This window comes from Panthera onca, chromosome B1 (genome assembly GCF_046562875.1).
Source record: "Panthera onca isolate mPanOnc1 chromosome B1, mPanOnc1 haplotype 2, whole genome shotgun sequence".
Classification (NCBI taxonomy): Eukaryota; Metazoa; Chordata; class Mammalia; order Carnivora; family Felidae; genus Panthera; species Panthera onca.
Window position 1 is genome coordinate 146,304,967 of NC_138342.1, and position 6,578 is coordinate 146,311,544.

The following is a 6,578-nucleotide window of genomic DNA, read 5'->3' on the forward strand; positions in this document are numbered from 1 at the left end:
CAGGCAACCAACTCTTAAGTGATGTTTAGAAGCTAAAATGTAGCCCATTTTCTGATCCTCAGGTGAAACAGCTTCTGTGAGTCACTCCAGTGAGGAGAGCTGTTTTGTCTCAGTAAAATGGCATGATGTGGCTTGTAAGGAGACTAGGAGTCTTAAATACACAGGACTCCTATTTAACTGTAGTCCACAAATTTTTATAAGCTTAAACGTTTTGTTTGTAAATTGCTTTCCTACGGTTATATGAGGAATATGCTGTAAAATATTTTTCCAGTGGAATTATCATCATGCTTACCATTTTTTTTCTTTTTCATTTTTTTTCTTTTTCAATCAGTTTTTAGATGTCTACTCTTTCCTCTCTTGTGTCTTCTAGGGCCAGACATTTGTTTGTAATAGGGTCCTTTAGTATCACTTAAATGCTAGTTGAAGATCCTGTGCTGGATGCTGAAGGTTTTACAAAGATGAGAAAGACATGCCTTTCCCTGATGGCACAAGATGCCATGGGGGAGGAGAGGGCAGCAGAGAGGAAGGAAGAAGGAGGGGATAAGACAGGTATATAGATTCCTTTACCTCAAGGCAGGGCGTCAATAATGCCATAAGAAAGGTATCCAAATATGCCATGTGAACCAGAGATTAAATCCACTTTGGGGCAACCTCAAGATAGAAAGAGAGGAATTAGGAAAGACCGTGTGTCAAAGGTGGCGTTTGAAGAATGAGTAAGCACAATGTTGTGAAGTGATGAATGGATTAGGAGTGAATGAATAGCCCAGTCTGGCTGGAAAGTGGGTTATTTGAGGGGGTTGGTGGAGATAAGACTGAAAAAATGCTCTGAGAGTACTTTGGTTGAGGAAGCGTTTGGACTTAAGCTGATAGGCAACAGCAAAGCCTTGAAAATCCCTGAGTAAAGGAGTGATATGCAGTAAATTAACTACCACTGCTTTTCTGCATAATGCTTTTATTAGAAGTAAACAAATGGCAAACAAGCTAGCTGATATGGAGATCTTACTCACCTAAAGAAAGGCTAAGTTGTGTTATAGAACTAAGTGTATCTCTTATACTTTCTACATGTTTGTAACTTTATATATAAATGTTCATATTAATGGCATGAGGGCTATAAAATACTATTTATGGAATCATTGAAGGAAGATGCATCAAGGTAGATGAATCAAGAATTGTGCTAAGTGAAAGATGTCAGATTCAAAAGATTATACACTGCATTAATCCATTTATATGGCATTTCTTTTTAAAAGTCTATTTATTTATTTTGAGAGAGAGAGAAAGCAGGAGTGGGGAAGGGGTGGGGGGGTGAGAGAGAGAGAGAGAGAGAGAGAATCCCAAGCAGGCTGTCAGCACAGAGCCTGATGTGGGGCTCAATCTCATGAACCATAAGATCATGACCTGAGCCAAAATCAAGAGTCAGATGCTTAATCAACTGAACCACCCAGGTACCCCCATTTATAATGACATTCTGAAAAAGGCAAGACTATAGAGATGTAGAACAGATCAGTGGTTACCAGGAGTTAAAAGTGGGCAGAGGGTATGAGATCATGACCCGAACTAAAGTCAGCTGCCCAACTGACTGAGCCACCCAGGTGCCCCTATGTTAATTCATATTTAATTAATGAGAATATTAATTATCTAACTATGGTTGTAAGAAAAAACTTGCTACATATTCTCAAACACTCAGGAATTTTATTAGAGATCACATTAGCCCCATTATGTAAATAGATGACACTCATGAATAGCATATTAATTGCTTTTACAGTGATTGCTCTTGAACTCTTGCATTTTGATATTTTTAACACATTCTTCTTCCAATCTTGTTTATGTTAGAAATTTGCTTAGTAAACTTTTTCATTATAATCATATTAAATATAAGCCTCAGATCAGATTGGATGTCACAGAGTTTGATTTAGTGGTATTCAAATTAGTGAAGTGTGTTTTTGAAATCTGGTTGTTTTAAGTACTTTTCTATCACTAGGGAATCTCAATGATAGTTGACCATTTTTTCAAGGTATAATGACTACAGCATGTAATTGAAATCAAAATTTGAAGTCACATTATCAGTGTGCTGAGGACGGAAAGTAAAGGGCTTTGTTGTTTATTATAGACCAGGATAAAAAGGACTGACCTATTATAGTTTAGAAGTTCCAAAATGATTTCATTCTGTTTCCTTCGAAACTCCTTCCTAGTTACTCTCACTGTTTTTGACTAAAATAGTGGTTGATGACTCTTTTAAAATAACACATTGCCTTTTGACTTAAACCTGCATTTACTTTGTAGAATCATAGGTTTTAGAATCTGAAATCTGAGGTGCTGTGCTCTTCAAGTCCATCATGATTACAGTTTGCATGTTAATAGGGGTGGTACTCCCAGTCAGACAGGGGCCCCCAACCAAATCTAACTTCTTTGAGGGTCAAAGGGTGGTAGCCACAAAACACATAACGTCCCATGGCCTGGGATGGAATGACCAGTTTGGATGTCCATTGATGTTTTCACTTTTGTTCTCGTGAATGACTGTCACTGTTATAAAGGGCAAATATATGTTAGAGCTATTTTAAAATTAGTAAAATTAGGTTGTGGAGATTTTAAGGTCCTTATAATGTTCCAGGACACTGTCTTCATCAGACATAATTTGAACACCTTCACTTGTAAGCTTGGTTTCCTATGTCATAGTTTCTATGTCTGCCCCATTGTCATTGGGAAAAACCCTGCTTGAGCCTTCATTGTATTCTGGCTGCCCCAGCCCCCCACTCTGTGTTCATTCCTTCATTTACAGGCTGCAGAGCTCACTGAAAACACATGTGTATTTAAAACTCTCCAATGGATTCTTACTGTTTTCAGGATAAAATCCAAAATCCTCAACAGGACTCAGAAGGCTGGAATGATCTGGCCCTTGGCTGCTCTAACAGGTGCATTCTTACTGCTTTAATTCTTCACTGCGTTAGTTCTTCCTTCTGCAGAGCGTTGGCACAAGTTGCCTCCATCTGGAATGTGCTTTCTAGACTGCTCTTTATATCCTTGATTGAGTGTGCCTTCCCAAAGGCAACCTCCCTGAACTCCCAGGCTGAGTCAGTTTCCTTTGGTATTAGTATCTTTTATTTCTCCTTATCAGCACCTGTCAAAATTGCAATTGAGCAATTATGAAATTATTTGTTGATTGTCTTCCCTGATAGAATTAGCCCCACACTCCTAGGGAACATTTCTGTCTTGTGTACTGGTGTTTCTCCAGAGCCCAATCAAGTGCCTTGCTTATAATGTTTGTGCAATGAATATTTGTTGAGCAAATAACTGAAAAACCAAGGCAACTGTAACTTTAAGTAAAATTAATTTTTTTTAAGTTGGTGCTATTGAATGAGTCTGGTGATTAAATGAGAAGTGGCACAAGTTGATTTCAGCCTGTATGTCTGTGGGTCTCAAATATATTGTGTACATGCATCACCTGGGAACCTTTATAGACATGTAGCTTCTTAGACACCATTCTCAGAAACACCAATTTCTATATTTGGTACAGTGGCCAGGAATCTGCATGTGTAATGAGAATCCTGGGTGATTTTGATGCAGGTGTTTGAGAACCACTTTTTGAGAAGCACTGCTGTGAGGCAATGCTTTTCACATAAAACCATTCCAAGGGTTTGGATATGGTGATCAAATCCACTATGGCCACATTAGAAACAGGTTTGCAATCTTAAAGAAAATCTAAAAATAAACCTCTTATAATTGAGCAGTAATTAAGAAGTGGAGATAATTGAAAGTCATTCATCATAAAGTTGGGTTAGAATGCTGAATCTAAGTAATGAATCAAAGGGCCTGTTACTGTTAAAATTAGTAAACCAATGAATGTTGATATATGTAATAAATATGTAAATCATTTATGATGACAAAATACTAATCTTTCCAAATTGATCCTTTACAGAAAACCCAAGTCTTTCTCCCACTTGCCCATAACAGCACCGGCAACAGGGATACATAGCTCTCCTCGACAACTATCAGTCCACTGTCTCTACTCTCATCTCTGGCACATACACCAGTGTGTGTGTTTTAGGCAGGGTGGCGATGGTTTTATCCATCTTCTAGTATTATCACCCATTTCCACGCCGGGTGATGGTGATTCAAGTATCAATGGCAAGAGAAAAAAATCCAGAGGAAAAGATTATGGTTTTTACTCTTTATTTAAGGTTGTTCCGCCTAGGGCAAATACCAGGGCTGATTGGATCTTCTGGGCTTTTGTTTTAAAGGGATAATGGAAGAGGAATAATACGAAGGGTACAATTAAAGGAACGTGCTGCTTCTGATGGGTCTGTTTCTTCATTACATGTTTTGTTAGAGGTCCCATAAATACATTGTCTCTCATGTGTTTTCAAGGACTTTTAACATGGTAATTATCTGGGCAAATTACCATCCTATTTAAATTAAGCATTCTTAAAGAGATCAATTCACTGTCTCCAAGTTAAATTCCATGTAACAATTATCGCCTGAGAGATTTCATGAGAGCTCCCAGGTTTGTCAGTGCTTTGTACTAATGATCTGATTCCAGGACTCGGCATCCAATTTGTATCACATAGCCTGCTGGTTGCAGTTTGAGTTAAAAGAAGAAAGATGACATCAAAGGTCGTGTTTGAACCGTCACTGTGAATATCTCTGTTCTACGATGCATTTGTATTTAAGCCTTTGGATCCTGAGATAACACATTTGTTGAGAAAACCATTGTTTATTCTTGGACTTCTCTATCAATGCCTCTCTAAAACAGTAATTGTGTGTGTGTGTGTGTGTGTGTGTGTGTGTGTGTGAGAGAGAGAGAGAGAGAGAGAGAGAGAGAGAGAGAGAGAGAGAATATAGTGAAATAGCCTTTATATTTCATTAAGTCTTTTCAATGAGATGATCTCTTTCATTTAGTTGGAGGCCTGCCTCTGAAATGAAGATGTCATTGGACATGATTCATCATTATCCTTAAATTTATCCATAATAATCTTTCAGTTAGCTGGTGTTTTCAGACTATTAAATGTCATGGGGTGCTTGGATGGCTCAGTTGGTTAAGCGTCCAGTTTTGGCTCGGATCATGACCTCACAGTTCGTGATTTCAGGCCCTGCATTGGGCTCTGCTGACAGCTCGGAGCCTGGAGCCTGCTTCAGATTCTGTGTCTCCCTCTCTCTCTGCCCCTCCCTTGCTCTCCCTCTCTCTCTCAAAAATAAATAAACATTAAAAAAAGAAAAGTCATTGGAGGGACAATATGGCAGGATCTGGTGTTCAGCTAGGAAAGATACAACCCTGGGAAAATAAATTTCCCATGTACTTTTCCATTCAAACTAACCTCTTTAATCTTCGAGGGGCAGGATTCCCTGCTGGAATCCTAAGTCCTTTCTATTTGATAGAGATCAAAAGCTGGGGCAGTGATAATGGTGGTGGGAATAAGCATATAATAACTATAGCATAGGTGTGAACAGGCCTTTTACAAGCAAACAGGCCTCCTGTGGGTTAGAGAGCCTATTTCATAAATTTGGGTTTCTGAGGAAAAAAGATCTCAGGCTTGCTTGTAGCAGTTTTGCCAATGAGGAGCTATCCAAGGTGCTAGACTCTTCCATGGGAGCTTGCTGACCATTTAGATCTGACCCTCTACAGCTGTTTTGCTGCTCTGCTTGCCCTGACACTTGCCATTTTGTCAAAAAGGAGTCAATGCCTACTGCCTGAACCAAATTCTTTCCTGCTTGACCTGGTTTGACCTATGCCTGACCTGGCCTTACTTAACCTCTGCCTCACCTGACCTGTGCCTGTTATAGCTGTGACACTATCTGCTGTGACAAACACCCTTGTTATACCCTAAGTCAATGGTTCCCAAACCTGGCTGTGCATCAGGGTCATGAGTAACATGAATCAGAATCTCTGGGAGTGGGTTCTGGGAATTTGAGGATCACTATGCTAGATTAATTTCTTGGTTTTCTTACCATGTTTCCTTTAAAAAAATTTTTTTAAGTTTATTTATTTATTTTTAGAGAGACAGAGACAACGTGAGTGAGGGAGGGGCAGAGAGAGAGGGAGACAGAGAATCCCAAGCAGGCTCTGCACTGTCAGCACGGAGCCCATTGTGGGACTCAAAGTCATGAAACTGTGAGATCATGACTTGAGCAGAAACCAAGAGTTGGGTGCTTCACCAGCTGAGCCACCCAGGCACCCCACCATGTTTCCTTTTTTTTAATGTTTACTTATTTTTGAGAGAGAGAGAGACAGAATGAGAACGGGGGCAGGGCAGAGATAGAGGAGGGCATAGAATCCCAAGCAGGCTTCAGCCTCTGAGCTGTCAGCACAGAGCCCGACTGGGGGCTCGAACCCATGAACCACAAGATCATGACCTGAGCTGAAGTCGGGGGCTTAACTGACTGAGCCATACAGGCATACCCTGCCCCCTGCCACCATGTTTCCTTTTAAAGATGAGTCTAATTTGTCTGATTTTTCTCTTTCATTGAATGGAAAATATAGTATCTAAATTTTTTCAGAGGAAACAGGTTTGCAACGTTAAAGAACATTTGTTTCTTCCCAATACCATTTGTTCCTACTGTTATTTATATTACAAATATTGGCATAG